At 40.7% G+C, this 24,400-nt stretch overlaps 1 protein-coding gene and 1 pseudogene across 1 annotated transcript in view; both read right to left on the reverse strand.

The window, feature by feature from the left end:
* Positions 1 to 24,400, reverse strand: part of Map3k15 (mitogen-activated protein kinase kinase kinase 15) — a 148,983-nt gene that overhangs the window by 90,502 nt on the left and 34,081 nt on the right. The window lies entirely within an intron of this gene.
* LOC110286534 (cofilin-1 pseudogene) lies at positions 652 to 1,149 on the reverse strand (annotated as a pseudogene).

Below are 24,400 nucleotides of genomic sequence, written 5' to 3' on the forward strand. Positions count from 1 at the left end.
TTTTTTGTTTTTTGTTTTTTTGTTTGTTTGTTTGTTTTTAAAGGTCCCTTACTGGTCCTGCTTCCATGAGAGGCCAGGATCAAGGGAAAGGGGAGGGCAACCAGCTGGTGCAGGGAGGGTCATTTCTGCATTTCATTTACACACAGAGCTAAACAGACAAGCAAAGGGTCACTATTGTGGTTAGAAGTTGGCAGCATGGGATGGGGAGGGATGAGGAGTAGGGGTGTCATTTAAAAATACAGGCTCCGATGGATGGATGGATGACATTTGAGAAAGGTGACCTGGATGGACAGCAAAGGAATCAAACCCCTTAAATAATTTATTTGACTTAATTTAAAAAAAATAATTATATACAGTAAAAAAAATTACAGGCTCCCCCCTAAACTGGGTGCCTAGGATGGGACTTGGTCTGCTTCAACCCAAGAGGATTCAGAAGATCAAAAGCAGTTTGGGAAGGCCAGAACCTTTAGGGATGGAGGGAGAAGGACAGTCCAGGGGGTGTGAGGGATATTTCACAACTAGGGTGAAGGGATAGCACTCCCCCTGCTGGGATCCCCCCAGCCATTCCAGCCTGACAGGAAAGGGGCAGCCTGCAACACCCAAGAGCATATCTGGGGCTGCTAGATGCTCCAGGCAGGGGCTGGAGGTAGCTCACAAAGGCTTGCCCTCCAGGGAAATAATGGTGCAGCCACCTAGTTTCTCTGCCAGGGTGCATTGGTCCTTGACCTCCTCATAGCAGTTAGCTTGTAATTCATGCTTGCTTCCTGTCAGATACTTCTTGATGGCATCCTTGGAGCTGGCATAGATCATTTTGCTCTTAAGGGGTGCATTCTCAGGGGCCCAGAAGATGAACACCAGGTCCTTCTTGCTCTCCTTGGTCTTATAGTTTGCATTATAGAGAGCATAGCTGCAGTTCTTGTCTGGCAGCATCTTGACAAAAATGGTGTAGGGGTCATCCATACTCTGCCCCACATCTCCTACCAGGATCTCCTTGCCCTCCTCTAGGATGATGTTCTTCTTGTCCTTATTCAGGCAAAAGAACACTGCCTTCTTGTGTTTCTTCACTTTTTCTGGCATTGAAGACTTGTGAAATTTCATGCCATTGAACACCTTGATGACACCATCAGAGACAGCCACACCAGAGGCCATGTTTCCAGAAATGGAATGGAGACAAAAAGAGCTACTGAAGATCTGAGCCAACATAGCTGCTGCAGGGATACTACTGAACTCGTCCTCCTTCTTAATAGCTGAGTAGTACTCCATTGTGTAAATGAACCATGTTTTTTCTATCCATTCTTCTGTCCTGGGACATCTAGGTTCTTTCCAGCTTCTGGCTATCACAAACAAGGCTGCTATGAACATAGTGGAACATGTGCCATTGTGGCATAGTGGGGAATCTTTTGGGTATATTCCCAAGAGTGGTATAACTGGGTCTTCAGGTAGATCTATTTCCAATTTTCCAAGGAACCTTCAGATTGATTTCCAGAGTGGTTGTACCAGTTTACAATCCCACCAGCAATGGAGGAGTGTTCCTCTTTTTCCATATCCTCTCCAACATGTTTTGTCACCTAAGGTTTTGATCTTAGCCATTCTGATTGGTGTAAGGTAGAATCACAGGGTCATTTTGATTTGCATTTTTCTGATCACTAAGGACTTTGAATATTTCTTTTTTTCCCATGGGAAAACCCTCTGTTTATTTTATTAAATAAAAATAAAATAAGCTGCATAGGGACAATTTTAAAGTCCAAAGAGACACGGGCTTTGTTTTAAGGCTGCAGTAGCTGATACAGTATCTTCTTGCTACTCCCCCAGCCTTCTCTGTGGATCACAGAGATACATTCAGAAGCCTGTTAGCTCACAGGAGGTTTGGAACACTCTTCCACTGGCTCTTCACCCACTCGTTGCCTGTTATGCCTGTGGCTGGCAATAATAACATTTAAGGTTTAAAAGGTAAAAGCCCAACAAGGGGAGGAAGGGGCTTGCAAAAAACAATTTAAAAAACAATACACTTTTGTCTTGAAATTTAGGGGAAATCCCCCTAGCCACCCAGTGTCTTGACAAGCTGGAACATTTCTTTAGGTGCTTCTGAGCCATTCGAGATTCTTCAGTTGTGAATTCTCTATTTAGTTCTATATACCATTTTTGATTAGGTTGCTTGTTTTTTTGGAGGTTAGCTTCTTTTGTTCTTTATATATTTTGGATATTAGCCCTCTATCAGATCTGGGGTTAGTGAAGATTTTTCCCAATCTGTAGGTTTCTGATTTGTCCTATTAACTATGTCCTTTGCCTTACAGAAGCTTTCCAGAATATCTTGGGGTAACTCCAACCAAACAAGTAAAAGATCTATATGATAATAACTTCAAGTCTCACAAGAAAGAAATTGAAGAAGATCTCAGAAAATGGAGAGACCTCCCATGCTCATGGATTGGCAGAATTAACATAGTAAAAATGGCTATCCCACCAAAGGCAATCTACAGATTCAATGTAATCCTCATCAAAATCCCAATACAATTCTTCAAAGACATAGAAAAAGCAATTCTCAAATTCATCTGGAAAGGCAGAAAAACGTGTATAGCAAAAACTATTCTCAACTTTACAGATACTTGATCTTTGACAAAGAAGCTAAAAATAAACAATGGAAAAAAGAAGGCATCTTCAATAAATGGTGCTGGTCTAACTGGCTGTCTGTATGTAGAAGAATGAAAATAGACCCATATTGTCACCTTGCACAAAGCTCAAGTCCAAGTGGATCAAGGACCTCAACATAAAACCAGATACACTGAATCTAATAGAAGAGAAAGTGGGAAAGAGCCTTGAACTCATTGGCACAGGGGGAAATTTCCTAAATAGAACTCCAATGGCTCATGATCTAAGATCAAGAATTGATAAATGGGACCTCAATGTTTTCTTTAAACTTTCAGAAAAAAAAAACTAGTTTAAAAATTTGGACCTTATAGTTAATGGCCCTTAAAGTTAGGTTTGGTCATATACGCCTGTAATCTTAGCACTTTGGGGATAGGGGCATGGGACCAGAAAAGTTCAAGATTATCTCCAGCTCTATACTAGGCTCAAGGCTAGCCAAACATACACAGAAACCCAGACTCTGAAAATAATTTTAGACTTTAAATTCATATATCGCAACTTGAATTCTGAAAGAATTCACATGGCAAGAAACATTCATCTAACTTCTTCCAATTTTTAAACTAAAGTAATAGATGTGTGATGTTTTGTATATGCTTGGCCCAGGGAGTGGTCCTATTAGGAGATGTGACCTTGTTGGAGTAGGTATATCACTGTGGGTATGGGCTTAAGACCCTCACTCTAGCTTCCTGGAAATCTGTCTTCCACTAGCAGCCTTCAGATAAAGATATAGAACTCTCAGCTCCTCCTACACCATGCCTGCCTGGATGCTGCCATGTCCCCACCTTGATGATACTAAACTGAACCTCTGAACCTGTAAGCCAGCCCCAATTATATGTTGTCCTTTATAAGATTTGCCTTTGTCAGGGTGTCTGTTCACAGCAGTAAAACCCTAGTGCTGAGGGGGCATAAGCAGGCAGATCCCTAAAGCATATTGGAGAGCCAACATAGGCAAATAATGATCTCCAGGTTAAATGAGAGACTGTATCAAAACAATGAGGAGAGCACTTTAGCAAAATAGCTGACATTAATCTCTGGTGTCATTTGCATGCACTCACATAAACATAACTCACATGAATGCATGTGCATACATTATACAAAATGGATAATTTAAAAAGTATATTGTTTGCCCAAATGGGATATCAAATAAAGGATAAGGCTGCTTTTAAATTTAAAAATTAATGTATAATAGAGAAAAATCTCATAATATTATGATCTAAGATAAAGCAGAAAATGTGGGAAATTTTATAACTTTTAATCTGCTTTATGGAAGTATGGGTAGCATTCTTGTTTCTACTTTAATTTAAAATATATTTAATTGTCCTGAAATTCCCTTTTTGCACAGTTGGGCCCTGTTATGTCACATTTTGAATCTTAAAATAATCTATTAAAAATTACCCACACTGTCTAAAACACATTTCAAAACTAAGTGAGTTTTATCTTGGGGACAACAGGATCAGTAATTTAAGTTCTGTAGAACTTCGAGTATCTCTTCCAACTACTATACTCAACTATAGGAGTATGGTAACTAACACAGACTACCTACAAACACAGGAGCAGGGGCTATGTGCCAATATGGATGGATACAAATTCAAATTTCATGTTTGTATAGTTGTGATGGTTTGTATATCCTTGGACCAGGGAGTGGCACCATCTGAAGGTGTGGCCTTGTTGGAATAGGTGTGACCTGGTTGGAATGGGTGTGTCACTGTGGGTGTGGGTATAAGATCCTCACCCTAGTTGCCTGGAAGTCAGTCTTCCACTAGCAGCCTTTGGATGAAGACATAGAACTCTCGGCTCCTCCTGCACCATGCCTGCCTGGATACTGCCATGCTCCCACCTTGATGATAATGGACTGAACCTCTGAACCTGTAAGCCAGCCCCAATTAAATGTTGTTTTGTATAAGACTTAACTTGGTCATGGTGTCTGTTCACAGCAGTAAAACCCTAACTAAGACAGAAGTTGGTACCAGGAGTGGGGTATTGCTGTGATAGGCCTGACCATGCTTTTATTTGAAAGAATGTGGACTTTGGGACTTTGGATTTGGAAAGCAGTGGAATGCTTTAAATGGGGCTTAATGGGTCATCCTAGTAGGAATATGGAAGATTTTGTTGCTGGGAGTGATTTGAACTGTGTTGACTTGGCCCAAGAGATTTCAAAGGAGAAGAATTTCAGAATGTGGCATAAGGACTGGTTTTGTGGTATTTTGGTGAAGAATGTGGCTACTTTTTACCCTTGTCTGAAAAGTTTGCCTGAGGCTAAGGTGAAGAGACTTGGATTAATTGCATTGACAAAGGAAGTTTCAAAAAAGCCCAGCAGAGACTCTGTTCTCTGGTTAAGTCTCACAAAGAGAAGTTTGAACAAGCATAGCAAGCTTAGAAAGGCCAAATTTAAAATATATGGTTCGAGTATTAAAGGCATACCAGGAAGTGAAATGGAGCAAAATCCTGTGTTCTAGGAGATAACAGATTAAGGGAGTGGGACCTTGGGGCAAGATCCTACCCAGCTAAATTAAATCCAGGCATGGTGGTACACACCTTTAATCTCAGGAGACAGGCATGCTGATCTCTGCATTCAAGGTCAATCTACAGAGCAAGATCCAGGATAGCCAAGCTTAGGCAGTGAAGGATTTGGAAAACAGAAAGCCAGTGACAATGTAGTAGTACAAGTGGGTCATGTTCTAGTTCCTGCAAGCAGCAGAACTCGGCAGCTTCAGCCATGTGGCTCTGGCTCTAGAGTTAAGAATGGAAGGAACTACTGGGACAATTGAAGCTGGTTAGCTGGAGCTAAGGAATTAGCAGTGATTAAGAAGAGACCAGCATTACTGAGGTGAAATCTTATGGGAATTGTTTTCTGGGAGCACAAAGAAGCTGTCTTCCAGAGATAGCCAAGGTTGTACCACTTGCTGCGGCTGGACTTGGTAATGTGTAAGAGTCACTCAGGTGGTACTGCTTGTGAAGGAATGAAGGGATCATGGAGAGAAGCTGAGGCTTAGCACTGTGAGAGGCTAGGGAAGGCCATTGGAGAAGGTGAAGCCTCAGCTGTAGTTGATGGCCCAGGACCGAAGGGGTCATGCAAAGGATTTGAGGCTTGGCACCCTGAAGAGAGCCTATGAGAGGCTATTGGTGAAGCCTAGTTGGAGTGGAATACCCCAGTGTATTAGAGATGTCAGTACCATGGAGTGATCACCAAGAACAGAAGCCATAGTGGAGTGGATCAACCTGAGCTTAGAGTGCTACAGAGGGCAGAGCTGGAAAAGTGATGCCAGCCCTTAGGAGGAGTCCAAAATATCAAGTGGAATCCCAGACACTGAAACAAGAAGCTGTAACATTGAAATTGCCTTGGAGACTCAAAGATGTTAAAGATGCCAGAGCCATGGGACACATGCTGAGGAAAGCTGCTAACAGGGAGTGGAACCAGCCCAGGAGAAAGCAGTTTGTTGCAGTCAACAAAGATGAAAAAGGAGTGGAGATCTGAAGACCGCTTTGACATCAGCCATGGAGATGCAGAGTTTGGAGTTTGCCCAGCTGGTTTCCTGCCTTGCTTTGGAGATTACAGTTAATTAAGTTGGATGAATCTCAGAAGAGACCTTGAACTTTGTACTTTTAACATTGTTGTGACTGCTATAGACTATGAGGACTTTGAAAGTTGGACTAAATGCATTTTGCATTATGATATGTTTAAGTGTGGCCCCCATAGACTCATGTTTTTGAACAAGTCTATGGGGACCAGGGAGTGGAATGTGATGGTTTGTATATCCTTGGACCAGGGAGTGGCACCATCTGAAGGTGTGGCCTTGTTGGAATAGGTGTGACCTGGTTGGAATGGGTGTGTCACTGTGGGTGTGGGTATAAGATCCTCACCCTAGTTGCCTGGAAGTCAGTCTTCCACTAGCAGCCTTTGGATGAAGACATAGAACTCTCGGCTCCTCCTGCACCATGCCTGCCTGGATACTGCCATGCTCCCACCTTGATGATAATGGACTGAACCTCTGAACCTGTAAGCCAGCCCCAATTAAATGTTGTTTTTTATAAGACTTAACTTGGTCATGGTGTCTGTTCACAGCAGTAAAACCCTAACTAAGACAATAGTCATGAATTAATTGTCTTATTTCCAAATATTTAGAAAATGTTTTTATAACTCATCCTTGGGTCTGGGCAGATTTCTCAGTGCTTAAGAACACTGAGTGGTCTTGAAGAGGACCTAGGTTTAGTTCTAAGCAACCACATGGCAATTCATAACCACCTATAACTCCAATTCCAGGAAATCCTACACCCTCTTCTGGCTTCTGTGGTCATTAGACATGCTACATACATGCAGGCAAATACTCTTACACATGAAATAAAAATATTTTTTAAAATTCTTAACTCTGAAGCTATACAGAAATAAGTAGCAGGTCTAGCTTGTCTCAGACTAAGCTTTCAGATGGCCCATTAACCATGAAAATAAGTTTCTCTGAGAATAATTACCCTGCTGTGAAATAGCAGCTGCAAACCATCCCTGAGGATACCAGCTATTGGCTGGCATTAAACCCCTCAAAACATAAGTGCCAATATTACAAATAGGAGGTGAAAAAGTTCATGTGTGTGGATAATGACTATAGAAATGTGGCTCATAACTTCACCATCACCAGGAATTAAAATTGCCTGTATGCAAGGAATGAAAGCCCTTCCCTCTTTCTAATACTCTGAAGTTCTCAGAGATCAAATTGCTAAGCAAACTAAGGTTTTGGCAGGTGAAAGACATTTTTTTTCCTCTTTTCTGTCAGGAAATCCATGTTGCTAAAGAAAATTAAATTAAGTTTGATTTGCATATTCAAAGTTGAAATGTTTTTTTGAACTGAAACTGACAGTTATGGCAAAGGCCTTCCAATTTCAGACAGAAGGAGGAAAACACCAAATGCATTGGTGAGATTCAGAAGGTAAAATATGTTTGAAGAATTGTAGCTTATTTTAAGGATATTTGCGTCAAACTAGAAGTGTCCCAAGCACCTCAGAGCCTATATCCAGAAAAATTCCTGTAACTGTTTAAATTCCTGTTTAAAAACCATTTTAAGTTCCTGTAAAAGGATTGCCTGGTCCTTGCTGCTAGGGCAGACTCCTAGTTAGTCTGCTCCCGAGAAGACTCCATATCCCAATCCATCCTAGAAGACCCGTTTCACTCAGAGCAGTTGGTAAGATCCCCTGCACCCCCAGCCCTGAGTCCCAGAGCTGCTGCTGGAAGCCTGGTGGACTTGGGTAACTCCCAAACTTGGTAACTTGGGTGGACTTGGGTACCACCAAAACCCCAGCATACGGAATAACACTCCCCTTCCTTCTGTCCCTTCCACCCCTTCTTCCTTGTCCTTGCTGCTGGGGCAGACTCCTAATTGGTCTGCTCCCGTGAAGACACCATATCCCGATACATCCTAGAGGACATGCTGCACTCAGAACATTTGAGGATCAGCTGCACTCAGCACATGCTCCATGGAAGCAGCACTTGACTGCTCCATGGAAGACCCAACAGTCTGAAGGTTTCCTACGAGATCTACTGCAGCCAGGGCAATAGATCAGCAGCTTCTCTGCCCCTGTGAAGAGCCACCAGTTGGAAGGCCCCACAGGTGGTCTGATACAGGCAGGACCACAAGCCTACCAGGAGACTTGAAGCAACCCAGGGACAAAAGAGGCAGACTCCATACAGTCACCCAGATCAACAAACACCAGGGATATCCAGATGATGAAAGGCAAGTGCAAGACCATAAGCTACAGAAGCCAAAATACATGGGCATCATCTGAACCCAGTTCTCCCACCACAGCAAGCCCTGAATACACCAACACACCTGAAAATCAGGAATTGTCCTAAAATCCTATCGCATGAAGATAATAGAGTCCTTTAATGAGGGTATCAATAACTCACTGAAAGAAAGATAGGAAAACACAGGTAAACAAGTGAAGGAATTGAATAAAGTGATCCAAGATCTAAAAGTGGAAGTATAAACAATAAAGAAAACACAAATGGAGGCAAAGCTGGAAATGGAAAACCTAGGAACGAGGTCAGGAATTACAGATGTACATATCACCAATGGAATACAAGAGATAAGAAGAGAGAATCTCAGGTATAGAAGATACCAGAGAAGAGATTGACACAACTGTCAAGGAAATTTCAAAATATTAAAAACTCCTATCCCAGGTGCCAACACCGGGTCACCTTGGGCGCAGAGTTGGCGGACACCCCCAAGGTCCCTAGAGGACTCTCCACATGATCTTAGGACCAACGGTGAGTGGAACACAACTTCTGTTTCAATCCAATCTCACGGGACCTGAGACAGCATTAGAGAAGCAGGAAAGCCGGCTGGACCAGGGTCACAAGTCCCTTCCTGTCAGCACCAGCACCAGGTCACCTTGGGCACGGAGTCGGCAGACACCCCCAAGGTTCCCTAGAGGACTCTTCACACTATCTTAGGACCACCGGTGAGTGGAACACAACTTCTGTTCCATTCCAATCGCATGGGACCTGAGACAGTATTAAGGAAGCAGAAAACCCAGCCTGACCAGGGTCACAAGTCCCTTCCGGTTGGCTTCAGCACAGGGTCACCTTGGTCACGGAGTTGGCAGACACCCCCAAGGTCCCTAGAGGACAGCTTCTGAGGCAGACCCCATTTCAGGCTCCAGACATCTGGGCACCTTCCCTGCCAGAGGAGAGGTGTCCGACTCGCCCGGTAGGGCTTTGCTGGAGCAACTGCATGAGTCTTCTTGGTTCCCTGATCCCTCCAGGACTAGTCTGCCAGGTAAGAGTGTGGACTATAGAAGATAACAGCTTCTGGGACAGGCCCTGTTTTGGGCCTTCATATTCTGCCAGGAGGCAGGTCAGAATGCCAGATATCTGTGCACCTTCCCTGTAAGAGGAGAGCTTGCCTGCAGAAAGTGCTCTGACCACTGAAATTCAGAGGAGAGAGCTAGTCTCCCAGGTCTGCTCGTAGAGGCTAACAGAATCACGAGAGGAACAAGTTCTAACCAGAGACAACTATAACAACTAACTCCAGAGATTACCAGATGGTGAAAGGCAAACGTAGGAATCTTACTAACAGAAACCAAGACCACTCACCATCATCAGAACACAGCATTCCCACCTCACCCAGTCCAGGGCACCCCAACACACCCAAAAAGCTAGACCCGATTGAAAAGCATATCTCATGATGATGGTAGAGGACATCAAGAAGGACTTTAATAACTCACTTAAAGAAATACAGGAGAACACTGCTAAAGAGTTACAAGTCCTTAAAGAAAAACAGGAAAACACAACCAAACAGGTAGAAGTCCTTAAAGAAAAACAGGAAAACACATCCAAACAGGTGATGGAAATAAACAAAACAATACTAGACCTAAAAAGGGAAGTAGACACAATAAAGAAGACCCAAAGTGAGGGAACGCTGGAGACAGAAACCCTAGGAAAGAAATCTGGAACCATAGATGCAAACATCAGCAACAGAATACAAGAGATGGAAGGGAGAATCGCAGGTGCAGAAGATTCCATAGAGAACATGGACACAACAATCAAAGAAAATGCAAAATGCAAAAAAAATCCTAACTCAAAACATCCAGGAAATGCAGGACACAATGAGAAGACCAAACCTACGGATAATTGGAGTAGATGAGAATGAAGATTTTCAACTTAAAGGGCCAGCAAATATCTTCAACAAAATTATAGAAGAAAACTTCCCAAACCTAAAGAAGGAGATGCCCATGAACATACAAGAAGCCTACAGAACTCCAAATAGACTGGACCAGAAAAGAAATTCCTCCTGACAGATAATAATCAGAACAACAAATGCACTAAATAAAGAGAGAATATTAAAAGCAGTAAGGGAAAAAGGTCAAGTAAAATATAAAGACAGGCATATCAGAATTACACCAGACTTCTCACCAGAGACTATGAAAGCCAGAAGATCCTGGACAGGTGTTATGCAGATTCTAAGAGAACACAAATGCCAGCCCAGGCTACTATACCCAGCCAAACTCTCAATTAACATAGATGGAGAAACCAAAGTATTCCACGACAAAACCAAATTCACACATTATCTTTCCATAAATCCAGCCTTTCAAAGGATAATAACAGAAAAAAAAAACAATACAAGGATGGTAACCACGCCCTAGAAAAAGCAAGAAAGCAATCCTTCAACAAACCTGAAAGAAGAGAGCCACAAGAACAGAATGCCAACTCTAACAACACAAATAGTAGGAAGCAACAATTACTTTTCCTTAATATCTCTCAATATCAATGGACTCAACTCCCCAATAAAAAGACATAGACTAACAGACTGGCTACACAAACAGGACCCAACATTTTGCTGCTTACAGGAAACCCATCTCAGGGAAAAAGACAGACACTACCTCAGAATGAAAGGCTGGAAAACAATTTTCCAAGCAAATGGTCTGAAGAAACAAGCTGGAGTAGCCATTCAAATATTGAATAAAATTGACTTCCAATGCAATGTTATCAAAAAAAGACAAGGAGGGACACTTCATACTCATCAAAGGTAAAATCTTCCAAGAGGAACTCTCAATTCTGAATATCTATGCTACAAATACAAGGGCAGCCACATTCATTAAAGACACTTTAGTAAAGCTCAAAGCACACATTGCACCTCACACAATAATAGTGGGAGACTTCAACACACCACTCTCACCAATGGACAGATAATGGAAACAGAAACTAAACAGGGACACAGTGAAACTAACAGAAGTTATGAACCAAATGGATTTAACAGATATCTACATAACATTTTATCCTAAAACAAAAGGATATACCTTCTTCTCAGCACCTCACGGGACCTTCTCCAAAACTGACCATATAATTGGTCACAAAACAGGCCTCAACAGATACAAAAATATTGAAATTGTCCCATGCATCCTATCATATCACCATGGACTAAGACTGATCTTCAATAACAACATAAATAATAGAAAGCCAACATTCACGTGGAAACTGAACAACATTTTTCTCAATGATACTTTGGTCAAGGAAGGAATAAAGAAAGAAATTAAAGACTTTTTAGAGTTTAATGAAAATGAAGCCACAACATACCCAAACTTATGGAACACAGTGAAAGCATTTCTAGGAGGAAAACTCATAGCTCTGAGGGCCTGCAAAAAGGAACTAGAAAGAGTACACACTAGCACCTTGACAATACACCTAAAAGCTCTAGAACAAAAGGAAACAAATTCACCCAAGAGGAGTACATGGCAGGAAATAATCAAACTCAGGGGTGAAATCACCAAGTGGAAACAAGAAGAACTATTCAAAGAATCAACCAAACGTGGAGCTGGTTCTTTGAGAAAATCCACAAGATAGATAAACCCTTAGCCAGACTCACTAAAGGGCACAGGGGCAGCATCCTAATTAACAAAATCAGAAATGAAAAGGGAGACATAACAACAGATCCTGAAGAAATCCAAAACATAATCAGATCTTTCTACAAAACGCTATACTCAACAAAACTGGAAAACCTGGATGAAATGGACAAATTTCTAGACAGATACCAGGTACCAAAGTTAAATCAGGATCAGGTTAATGATCTAAACAGTCCTATATCCCCTAAAGAAATAGAAGAAGTCATCAATAGTCTCCCAACCAAAATAAGCCCAGGACCAGAGGGGTTTAGTACAGAGTTCTATCAAAAACCACATGATCATCTCCTTAGATACAGAGAAAGAATTTGACAACATCCAACATCCATTCATGATAAAAGACTTGGAAAGATCAGGAATTCAAGGCCCATACCTAAACATGATAAAAGCAATCTACAGCAAACCAATAGGCAACATCAAAGTAAATGGTGAGAAGCTATAAGCAATCCCACTAAAATCAGGGACTAGACAAGGTTGCCAACTTTCTCCATACCTATTCAACATAGTATTTGACTTCCTAGCCAGAGCTATTCGACAACAAAAGGAGATCAAGGGGATACAAATTGGAAAAGATGAAGTCAAAATATCACTTTTTGCAGATGTAGTATATATAAGTGACCCTAAAAATTCCACCAGAGAACTCCTAAACCTGATAAACAGATTTAGTGAAGTAGCTGGATATAAAATTAACTCAAACAAGTCAATGGCCTTTCTCTACACAAAGGATAAACAGGCTGAGAAAGAAATTAGGGAAACAATACCCTTCTCAATAGTCACAAATAATATAAAATACCTTGGCATGACTCTAACTAAGGAAGTGAAAGATCTGTATGATAAGAACTTCAACTCTGAAGAAAGAAATTAAAGAAGATCTCAGAAGATGGAAAGAACTCCCATGCTCATGGATTGGCAGGATCAATATAGTAAAAATGGCTATCTTGCCAAAAGCAATCTACAGATTCAATGCAATCCCCATCAAAATTCCAACTCAATTCTTCAAGTAATTAGAAAGGGCAGTTTGCAAATTCATCTGGAATAACAAAAAACCTAGGATAGCAAAAACTCTTCTCAAGGATAAAAGAACCTTTGGTGGAATCACCATGCATGACCTAAAGCTGTACTACAGAGCAATTGTGATAAAAACTGCATGGTACTGGTATAGCAACAGACAAGTAGACCAATGGAATAGAATTGAAGACACAGAAATGAACCCACACACCTATGGTCACTTGATGTTTGACAAGGGAGCTAAAACCATCCAGTGGAAAAAAGACAGCATTTTCAACAAATGGTGCTGGCACAACTGTTGGTTATCATGTAGAAGAATGTGAATTGATCCATTCCTATTTCCTGTACTAAGGTCAAATCTAAGTGGATCAAGGAACTCCACATAAAAGCAGAGACAGTGAAACTTATAGAAGAGGAAGTGGGGGAAAGCCTCAAAGATATGGGCACAGGGGAAAAAAATTCCTGAATAGAACAGCAATGGTATGTGCTGTAAGATGGAGAATCAACAAATGGGACCTCATAAAATTGCAAAGCTTCTGTAAGACAAAAGACACTGTCAATAAGACAAAAAGGCCACCAACAGATTGGAAAAGGATCTTTACCTATCCTAAATCAGATAGGGAGCTAATATCCAATATATACAAAGACTCAAGAAGGTGGACTCCAGAAAATCAAATAACCCCATTTAAAAATGGGGCTCAGAGTTAAACAAAGAATTCTCACCTGAGGAATACCGAATGGCTGAGGAGCACCTGAAAAAAATGTTCAGCATCCTTAATCATCAGGAAAATACAAATCAAGGCAACCCTGAGATTCTACCTCACACCAGTCAGAATGGCTAAGATCAAAAATTCAGGTGACAGCAGATGCTGGCGAGGATGTGGACAAAGAGGAACACTCCTCCATTGTTGGTGGGATTGCAAGCTTGTACAAACACTCTGGAAATCAGTCTGGTGGTTCCTCAGAAAATTGGACATAGTACTACCGGAGGATCCTGCAATACCTCTCCTGGGCATATATCCAGAAGATGTTCCAACTTGTAGGAAGGACACATGCTCCACTATGTTCATAGCAGCCTTATTTATAATAGCCAGAAGCTGGAAAGAACCCAGATGTCCCTCAACAGAGGAATGGATACAGAAAATGTGGTACATTTACACAATGGAGTACTCAGCTATTAAAAAGAATGAATTTATGAAATTACTAGGTAAATGCATGGACCTGGAGGGCATCATCCTGAGTGAGGTAACCCAATCACAAAAGAACTCACACACTATGTACTCACTGATAAGTGGATATTAGCCCAGAAACTTAGAATACCCAAGATACAAGATACAATTTGCAAATCACATGAAATTCAAGAAGAACGCAGACCAAAGTGTGGACACTTTGCCCCTTCTTAGAACTGGGAACAAAACACCCATGGAAGGAGTTACAGAGACAAAGTTTGGAGCTGATATAAAAGGACGGACCATCTAGAGACTGCCATACCCGGGGATCCATCCCATAATCAGCCTCCAAACGCTGACACCATTGCATACACTAGCAAGATTTTGCTGAAAAGACCCAGATATAGCTGTCTCTTGTGAGACTATGCCGGGGCCCAGCAAACACAGAAGTGGATGCTCATAGTCAGCTACTGGATGGATCACAGGGCCCCCAATGGAGAAGCTAGAGAAAGCACCCACGTAGTTAGAGGGGTCTGCAACCCTATAGGTGGAACAACAATATGAACTAACCAGTACCCCAGAGCTCATGTCCCTAGCTGCATATGTACCAGAAGATGGCCTATTCAGCCATCATTGGAAAGAGAGGCCCATTGGTCTTGCAAACTTTATATGCCTCAGTACAGGGGAACGCCAGGGCGAAGAAGTGGGCGTGGGTGGGTAGGCGAGTGGGGGTTGGGTATGGGGGACTTTAGGGATAGCGTTAAAATGTAAATGAAGAAAATACCTAACTAAAAAAAATTAAATTAAAAAAAAATCCTTAATTAAAAACAAAACAAAACTCCTAACCCAGAGCATCCAGGAAATTCAGGACACAATGAAAAGACCAAATCTAAGGATAATCGGAATAGAGATTGAAGATCCCCAGCTCAAAGGACCTGAAAATGTCTTCAACAAAATCATAGAAGGAAACTTCTCCAACCTAAAGAAAGAGATGGACCTAAAGGTACAAAAAGCCCATAGAACATCAAAAAAATGGGACCAGAAAAGAAAATCCTCTTGTCACATAATTATCAAAACACTAAATGCACAGAGCAAAGAAAGAATATTAAAAGCTGCAAGGGAAAAAGGCCAAGTAACATACAAAGGTAGACCTATCAGAACTATATCAGACTTGAAAGCCAGAAGAGCCTGGTCAGAGGTCATGCAGACTCTAAGAGATCACAAATACCAGGCCAGGCTACTGTAAAAAAACAAAAACAAAAACAAAAACAAAAAAAAAAAAACAAAAAAAAAACCTCTCAATCAACATAGATGGAAAAACCAAAATATTCCAGGACAAAATTCAAACAGTATCTATCTACCAACCCAGCCCTACAAAGGATCCTGGAAGGAAACTCTAACAAAAGGAAGAAACCTGCACCAAAGAAAGGACAAGATATTAAGCATTTCACAACAAAGTAAAACTCAGAGAGCCACAAGCACATAAAACCACCTACAAAAACAAACATATCAGGATCTAACAGTCATCTGTCTTTAATATTTCTCAATATTAATGGACTCAACTCACCTATAAAAAGACATAAGCTAACAGACTGGATACACAAACAAGATCCAGCATTTTGCTGCATACAAGAAACCTCAACAACAAAGACAGGCACTATCTCAGAGAAAAAGGATGGAAAAAGGTATTCCAAGAAAATGGTCCCAGGAAACAAGCAGGAGTTGCCATCCTAATATCCAATAAAATAGACTTCCAACCAAAAGTTATCAAGTGTGATGAAAAATGACACTTCATATTCATCAAGTGGAAAATCCACCAAGAGAAAGTCTCAATTCTGAACATCTATGCCCCAAATCCAAGAGCACCCAAATTCATAAAAGAAACTTTACTAAAACTCAAAACACACATTGAACCACATGCAATAATAGTGGGAGAGTTCAACACCCCACTCTCACCAATGGACATGTCATTGAAACAGAAACTAAACAGAGACACAGTGAAACTAAGAGAAGGTATGAACCAAATGGATTTAACAGATATCTACAGAACATTTCACCCTGAAACAAAAGAAAACACCTTCTTCTCAGCACCTCATGGTAACTTCTCCAAAATTCACCATGTAACTGGTCATAAAACAACCCTCAACAGATAAAAGAAGATTGAAATAATACCATGCATCCTATCAGATCACCATGGCCTAAGGTTTGTCTCTAATAACAGCAAAACTTACAGAAAGCCCACATACACGTGGAAACTGAACAATTATTTACTCAATGATAACTTGGTCAGAGAAGAAATAAAGAAAGAAATTAAATTAATTCTTAGAATTTAATGAAAATGTTGACACATCATACCCAAACTTATGGGACACAATGAAAGCAGTGCTAAGAGGAAAGTTCATAGCACTAAGTGCCTTGGTAAGGAAACTGGAGAGATGTGACATTAACAACTTAACACAACACAAAGAGTATTTCAGACCAACCTGGCTTATGAATATCAATCCAAAAATACTCAATAAAATTCTTGCAAACCGAATCCAAGAACACATCAAAATCATCATATACCATGAGGCTTCATCCCAGGGATGCAAGGTTGGTTTAATATACAAAAATTCATTAAAGTAATCCACTATATAAACAAACTCAAAGATAAAAAAAAAATCTCATTATCATCTCCTTAGATGCAGAAAAAGCATTTGACAAAATACAACACCCCTTCATGTTAAAAGTCTTGGAGAGATCAGGAATTCAAGGGCCATTCCTAAACATAATAAAAGCAATTTACTGCAAACCAAAAGCCAATATCAAATTAAATGGATACATACTTGAAGTAATCCCATTGAAATTGGAGACAAGATAAGGATGCCTGCTCTCCCCATCTCTATACAATATAGTACTCGAAGTGCTAGCTAGAACAATAAGACAACAAAAAGAGATCAAGGGGATTCAAACTGGAAAGAAGAAATAAAGGTATCACTATTTGCAGATGATATGATAGTATACATAAGTGACCCCAAAAATTCTACCAGAGATCTTCTCTAGCTGATAAACAACTGCAACAAAGTAGCCAGATATGCAACTAACTCAAATAAATCAGTAGCCTTCCTTTACACAAAGGATAAACAGACTGAGAAAGAAATTAGGGAAACAATTCCCTTCAAAATAGCCACAAATAGTATAAAACATCTTGGGGGTAACTCTAAGGAAACAAATGAAGCACCTGTATAATAATAACTTCAAGTCTCTCAAGAAAGAAATTGACAAAGATCTCAGAAAATGGAGAGATTTTCCATGCTTATGGATTGGCAGAATTAACACAGTAAAAATGGCAATCCTACCAAAGGCAATCTACAGATTCAATGCAATCCCCATCAAATCTCAACACAATTCTTCAAAGACACGGAAAGACCAATTCTCAAATTCATCTGGAAAGGCAAAAAAAAAAAACAATATAGCGAAAACAATTCTTAACAATAAGGGAACATCTAGGGAAATCACTATCCATGACCTTAAGCTGTACTACAGAGCAATAATAGTAAAAATTGCATGGTATTGGTATACAGATACAGACAGGTTGATCAATGGAATAGAACTGAAGACCCAGAAATAAAACCACACACTTATAGTCACTTGATCTTTGACAAAGATGCCAAAAATATACAATTGAAAAAAGAATGCATGTTCAATAAATGGTGCTGGTCTAAATGGCTGTCTGTATGTAGAAGAATTAAAATAAACCCATATTGTCACCTTGTACAAAGCACAAGTCCAAGTGGATCAAGGACCTCAACATAAAACCAGGTACACTGAATCTAATAGAAGAAAAAGTGGGAAAGAGCCTTGATCTCATTGCCACAGGGGGAAATTTCCTAAACAGAACTCCAATGGCTCATGCTCTAAGGTCAAGAATCGATAAATGGGACCTCATGAAACTGGAAAGCTTCTGTAAGGCAAAGGACATAGTCAATAGGACAAATCGGCAACCTACTGATTGGGAAAAATCTTCACTAACCCCAGATCTGATAGAGGGCTAATATCCAAAATATATAAAGAACACAAGAAGCTAACATCCATAAAACCAAACAACCCAATCAAAAAATGGCATATAGAACTAAATAGAGAATTCACAACTGAAGAATCTCGAATGGCTGAGAAGCACCTAAAGAAATGTTCAAAAGTCCTTAGTGATCAGGAAAGTGCAAATCAAAAAGACCCTGAGATTCTACTTTACACCAATCAGAATGGCTAAGATCAAAACCTTAGGTGACAAAACATGTTGGAGAGGATGTGGAAAAAGAGGAACACTCCTCCATTGCTGGTGGGATTGTAAACTGGTACAACCACTCTGGAAATCAATCTGAAGGTTCCTTGGAAAATTGGAAATAGATCTACCTGAAGACCCAGTTATACCACTCTTGGGAATATACCCAAAAGATTCCCCACTATGCCACAATGGCACGTGTTCCACTATGTTCATAGCAGCCTTGTTTGTGATAGCCAGAAGCTGGAAAGAACCTAGATGTCCCAGGACAGAAGAATGGATACAGAAAAAATGGTTCATTTGCACAATGGAGTACTACTCAGCTATTAAGAAGGAGGACATCCTAAGTTTTGCAGGCAAATGGATAATACTAGAAAATATCATCCTGAGTGAGGTAACTTATACCCAAAAGGACATGAATGGTATGTACTCACTAATAAGTGGATATTAGCCACAAAAAAAAAAAATCATACAGAATACCCAAGGAACAATCCACAGAACTCAAAGAGGTCAACAAGCTGAAGTGCACAAGTGAGGACACCTCAGTCCCACTTGGGAGAGAGAAGAAAACAATCACGATTGGGGAGGGAGGGAGGGAGGGACCTGGGAGAGAAAATAGACGGGGAGGGGGAGTGGGGGAGAGAGGGAAACCTGATCTGGTATTGGGTATGGGAAAAAAGACTGAAGCCCTAAGGGCCAGCAAAAAGAATCGAAACAGGTGACCTAAGGAAATAGGATGTTGGGGGGACCCCCCTAGAATGTACGAGAGACCTGGGAGGTGAGAGATTCTCAGAACTCAAAGGGAGGGACCTTAGATGAAATGACAGTAGGGAGAGGGAACTTAAAAAGCCCACCTCTAGCAGGAAGACAGGGCATCAAGTGAGGGATGGGGTTGCCGTTCCACAGTCACATCTCTGACTGAAATTGTTCCTGTCTGAAAGAATTACAGGGATGGAAATGGAGAGGAGCCTGAAGAAAAGAAGGTCCAGTGACAGACCCAAAGTGGGATCCAGCTCAAGGGGAGGTCCCAAGGCCTGACACTATTACTGAGGCCATGGAGCGCTCACAAAAAGGGATCTATCATAACTGCCCTCCAAAAGATCCAACAACCAGCTAAAAGGATTATTTGTACCCAACCAATGGACAGAAGCAGCTGACCCCTGTTGTTGAATTAGGGAAGGCTGAAAGAAGCTGAGGAGAAGGGCAACCCTATAGGAGGACCAGCAGTCTCAATTATTCAGGACCTCCGAGATCTCTCAAACGCTGGACCACCAAACAGACAGCACACACCAGCTGATATGAGGCCATCAACACACATACAGTAGAGGACTTCAGGGTCTGTATTCATTCAGAGATGATGCACCTAACCCTTAAGAGACTGGAGGCCCCAGGGAATTTAGAGGTCAGGTGGGGTGGGGGTTGAGGGCATCCACGTGGAGATAGAGGGTCAGGAGGAGGTGTGGGATGTGGAGCTGTGTGGGATGGAGGGTAGATGGGGGGTGGGGTGGGGAATGGAATATGGAGTGTAAAAAATAAATTAAAAATAAAAACAAACAAACAAAAAAGTTCCTGTGAAAGGACCTACGGGTATATAACAAATGGAAAACCACTGTTCAGGAAACTTCTCTAAATAGTGATAAGACAAGTAAAATTATGAAGCGTCTGAGCCATAATGTGTTTAGCCTCAAGTGGCAGAAATTATATTCACAGTAGCCTAGAAGATGAGATCTTCTTTCCAGCCGAGTCTATCATGATGCTGTGTCTTGATGTTGTAGGTGCTCTATTCCTATCAAGTGTGATCAAAAGGATTAGGGCTTCCCTTTTCCTCCCAGCCCTTTTTTTATTAGATATTTTCTTCATCTACATTTCAAATGCTATCCCCAAAGCCTCCCCCACCCTGCTCCCAAATCCACCCACTCCTGCTTCCTGGCCCTGGCATTCCCCTGTACTGGGGCATATGATCTTCTTCACAAGACCAAGGGCCTCTCCTTCCATTGATGGCCGACTAGGCTATCCTCTGCTACATATGCAACTAGAGACACAATATGAACTAACCAGAACTTTTTTTATAGGACAGAAACTATCCTAGGAGGTGGCAACTACAAAGACAGCAACAATGACTCAATAATAACTACACTCTATGTTCTGAATGGTTTTGCCCCTGATCATCGAGAAGGTGAAGATTTCATACCAGGAGATGCAAACTTAGAAGACCCAGGGCTGCCACCTCTACCCCTTATATCATAGAACAAAGTATCAACACAAGCAAAGTTACTGCCTCCATTGCCTGCTCCAGAGAATCAGTATAGTGTAGTGCTTGAGGAAGAAGTGGCTGTAAGCACAGTTTTGTAGTTCTCAATAGCGAGCTGACTATGTGTAATGCAGCATGGGGAATTTTCAAGTCTATGGGCAATGTGAAAAAAGAGAGACTGATGGTAAACAGCAAAGAGGAGCCTGGCAGCACTGTGACAGTAAATGAAAGGTAGACTGGCTATACATTTTTCAGAGTAATCTACAGAAAAAGACAGCTAAAAGGAGCTTTCCTGAGGTTAGGGCAGGCTTTGAGAACAGGACTTGAGGCTGAGGGCAGAGGGAGATGATGGTAGGAGGAGTGGAGTATCTTCAAGAGAAATAATTCATGAGTGATGGTTAAAATTTTACAACAGGGCTGGTGAGATGGCTCAGTGGGTAAGAGCACCCGACTGCTCTTCCAAAGGTCCGGAGTTCAAATCCCAGCAACCACATGGTGGCTCACAACCATCCGTAATGAGAGATCTGACTCCCTCTTCTGGAGTGTCTGAAGACAGACAGCTACAGTGTATTTACATATAAATAAATAAATCTTTAAAAAAAAAATACAACAGAAGGAACTTTGGGTCTCAGAGTGTTCCAAATACTCATCAGAGTTTGCAAACAGCAATGACAAAGACAAGTTTTAAATTGCCCTTCAGCACTGAAGGTTCTGTCCCCAGGAAGTGGAAAAGCAGCTATTGTGAGAGCTGCCCAGGACTTCTGCAGGGGTGATCTGCAGATTTGGATGGAGATCTGCTGGGTGGCTTACTTAGCTCACATGCGTTCTGTCATCTTGATTTACTATTGAGTTTTGTTGCTGTGGAAAACACATTAGACTTCTTCCCTGGTAAATCAGACTGAGATCGTCTCTTTGCCTTCACATATCAACATCAGTTATGAGGATGATTTCCCTGCCTTCATCAGTAGACAGCTTGTAAACAGTGCCTGATAAAGTAGTTGTCTCGGGTTGTATAATTTCATTTAAGGTTTTTAGAGAAAAGGCCCCAAGTGATTCTGATGTTTACAAAGCACCTATAAAACCCTGTACATGGATAGTTCATGTTCTTCATAGTTTATCATAAGACACACACAAAAAATACTTATTAAGAGAGTAAATGTGTGTGTGTGTATGTGTGTGTATGCATGTGTGTATGGAAATAACATTATAACCTGGGGCACACTAAAGAATGGAGTGCAGAGACCTCCAGTTCAAGCAGGTAGTGGCAGTGTCTTAGGAGCTATGATTGCAGACGGAAAGGCTTAAGCTCCTACTACTTTTCTGCTTTTGTTGGGAAGAGAGTGAGAAAAGCCATTTTAGTTGTTTAGGGTAGGTGGAGATATTTTTTGCTCAATCTTTCTTAGTGACCAGACTTCAATTTTTAAGAGCATATTGACTTATTAAGTACAAGTATTTTCATTTTGAGAGAAAGTCAAGAGACTCTGGATTATTCCCATGCTAAAAATTTGCTCACATTCAGAGCAAAGGGTACATCCTCAGATTTCCATCCATTTCATTTCTTCAATACAGTAAACAGTGTAACTTGAGAGTAGTAGTCTAGTATTAGTTCTTGGTTGTAACAGTCATTTGAATATTGATCATTTGAATCAATTACAATATCATGTGAACAATCCAGAAGTACAGAATATAAAACAACACAAAGATTCAGCATGTTGTATTCATATACAGCACATATATAGCATCTATAATCAAAGTAAAAGAAGCCATTAACAAGTGGGGGGGCACTGAAGTGGTTTGAAGGATAGTTTGTGGAGAGGAGGAAGTGATATAATTCTATTTCAATTAAAAACATAAAAAATATTTTAGACCTATCAGCTAATAAGGGAGACTAACAACTGGGTGCAACACACACACAGCAAGATTCATTAGAAACATGTCAGGGACAGCAAAGGGGAAGATAGTTTGAAAGCTCAGATGGAAGAGTCATTTGTGGGGAGATTAAAATAAGTGCCCCTGCCCAAGCCAGTGTCCTTGAAAGAGCCATATTAAGAGTGGCAAATTGGGGAAAAAAAAAGAGTGGCACAATATAAAGCCATAGACATCATTGTAGTCCAACCAAGTCACAAAACTAACATGAATGGTACAAAACCAGCAGGCCCAGAGGCAGGAAGGAAATCAATAAACACAGTTGCAGTAATAAACTACCTTAAATGTCCATTTTTTTTCCAGGAAAACACAGAAAACACGAAAAGAAATAGAACAGGGTAAATCATAATACAGGGAAACAGCAGGCAGTATTATCTACTTTTGAAAGCACCTAACATTGAACTTAGAAGACAATGACTTTTAAAAAGCCATTATAAATAAGTTGAAAGAACTAAGGAAATCCATGTTTCACAATGAAAATGGAGGGAATACTGGGAATGAGAGGGTAGAAAGCAGGAAGCAGAGAGAGGAGAAAATGGGAGCAGGAGGATTGACAAAGACAAATCATGTCTCAAAAGACCATAATGAAACATTTTCTATGTTAATTAAAAATAGACAAGTAGGGCCAGCCAGATGGCACAGTAGGGAAATCTGCTTCCTCAAAGTACTGATAACCTGAGTTCAATCCTAGGACCTACAGGGTGGAAAGAGACAACCAACTCTTACACCTTGTCCTCTGACCTCCCCACAGGTGCTACGACATATATACCCACACATGTGCAAACAAACAAATAAATAAATAAATAAAAACGGTTAAAAACCACAAAAGAGAATTAAGTAAAACCAAAAAGGCATGATAATAATATCTCAAAAAGAGAGTATCTATGAACAGAAATTATTGTAAAACAATAAAAAGAACTAAATTCTGAAGAAGGAAAATCCAATCACCAACTGAAACCATCCCCGGTGGAAGGAAGTCACTGTAAGCAGACCTCAAGATAGACTGATGGTATCTCCATTAATGCAATCTGAGAAGGAGAGTGAACAGGATAAAGACCTATGTACAGAATGTTATTTAAATGGGAGACAACATTAAATACACCATATATACAACATGTAATAAGAATCCCTAAAGGATAAACAGAAAAATGTTCAAAGAAATAATTGTTGAAAATTCCCTGAATTTGATGAAAAGCATTAACTCTATATAACTAAGAAATCAATGAATTTAAAGCAGGCTGAAGACAGAGGTCCAAGTTCAGGCACACTATACTTAGAATGTTGAAAGATGGATTGGCTCAGTGGGTAAAAGCACTTGCTACTCAAGCATAAAGAGCTGAATTCAGATCCCAGCTCCTATATAAAAAGTCAGGTACGGCTGTACTTCTGTAAGCCCCGTGCTGTTAAGGGTAGAGACAAGATCGCTGGCTGCTAGCCTAGCTCTAGGCTCAGTAAGAGATCCTGTTTCAAAGAAACAGGGCAAGGAGTAATTACGTAGGCTACTTCACATCATTTTCTAGCCTCCATATGCATTTATATACCTGCACACACAAATCCTTACAAAGACAAGGCATAAAATCTTGAAAGCAACAAGGAAAAATATCATAGATAAAGGAATTACAATAAAATAATATCTAAGTTCTTATGAGAAACAATGAAGGCACTGGGATGACATCCCATGTACTTGGGCGGGGGTAAGGGGTGAGGCTAGTAAGATCATTTATAGGTACTGGCACATCTATAATCCCAGCACTTAAG

Source organism: Mus caroli, unplaced genomic scaffold (genome assembly GCF_978045245.1).
Source record: "Mus caroli unplaced genomic scaffold, Mus_caroli_1 scaffold_5, whole genome shotgun sequence".
Lineage (NCBI taxonomy): Eukaryota > Metazoa > Chordata > Mammalia > Rodentia > Muridae > Mus > Mus caroli.